Source organism: Meles meles, chromosome 16 (genome assembly GCF_922984935.1).
Source record: "Meles meles chromosome 16, mMelMel3.1 paternal haplotype, whole genome shotgun sequence".
Lineage (NCBI taxonomy): Eukaryota > Metazoa > Chordata > Mammalia > Carnivora > Mustelidae > Meles > Meles meles.
The window spans coordinates 45,834,164-45,835,452 of NC_060081.1; the positions used below are offsets into that span (position 1 = coordinate 45,834,164).

The window sequence follows — 1,289 nt, forward strand, 5'->3', positions numbered from 1 at the left end:
CAAGAAAAAGCATACAAAATTTGAAAAACATGCCCCTAAATAGGCCACGAAAAGGATACTTATTTACAGTATGAGAGCTGAAATAAGAAGGCAGAGCTTGCCTTATTTGTCCTCCACTGATAACTGCACATTAATAACTCTAATTTTTTGCCACTTGGTACATATCTCTAAATAGCAAAATTGCCATGGGTATTGATTTTAGGGTTACAAATAAAATTTAATAAGTAAGCAAACACAAATTTGGATTCTGTGAATAATAGAAAAGAATTGTATATTGTGAGATTATTAATTGATTGATTCATGACTATATTATTCTCAATGAGGTCTTCATAATTTTGGAAAATAGAATAAACCCCTTTTTCCAAATTAAAACTTTCTACTATATATTGTTATTCTTCTTTTGTTTTCAATTAACAATAATCACGCCTCAGATAAACCTCATTGGCTATGATACTGCCACTGTGCAAGGCTTCTTTTGTTTTGTTTGTATTGTTGTGGAATATACCTCTCCATATAATTGAATTTTGGTTTATTATGTTTCTTGAAACAATCTGAGAATCACTGCCTTATAATAAAATTTTATTAACAACAGTGATTATGATTATTTTGGTTAATTTTATTTGGGCCATAGGACAGGCAAGGCTAGGTATGAAGGACAAAGAGGGGGTGATGGGACTAGGCTAATGCAGAGGGCTACATAACCAGGCTCACAGAAATACCAGAGGTGGAGAAATAGACATGATATTTACAAGAGCACCTCCTTTGCGCTCCTGATATTTACAAGCGGCTCTGTTTGTTCTAAATATAGACATGATATTCACAAATCCACTCTGATATTGACAAGAAATTTACCAAGTTCCCTGATCAGTTTCCTATGCAAGACCAATGTAAAAGCCCTCAGTGGCAACCCATTCAGGACCACCAGCTTTTCTTTTCTATTCTAGTCTCCTCTTAAAAGATTTTCACTTTACTTAGTCCTTTTTCCACTAGATTCAATCGTCATCATTCTTTGACTCCATGAACAAGATCTCTCCCATCCTGCAACACCACTTTCTATTTTAAGAGTTTCTGGGTGTTTTTGGATTTCTCTATTTTCTTTTTCTTGCCCTTTGCTGTGTTGATCAACATTATTTGTTTCTTATTTCTTCCTGTGGTCACTTAAAAACCATACATCATAACTCTCTTCTACAAATGATTTTAGTATTTGATTGCTTTTTTAATCAAACGTTGAGTAGATACAAAAAGAAAATGGTATAGAACATGAGATACAGAATAATAATGCAATGATA

At 33.3% G+C, this 1,289-nt stretch overlaps 1 pseudogene; it reads right to left on the minus strand.

Annotated features, from left to right (window-relative positions):
* Window positions 1-313: 313 nt before the first annotated feature.
* On the minus strand, window positions 314-471 carry LOC123927385 (annotated as a pseudogene).
* Between the last annotated feature and the right edge of the window lie 818 nt (window positions 472-1,289).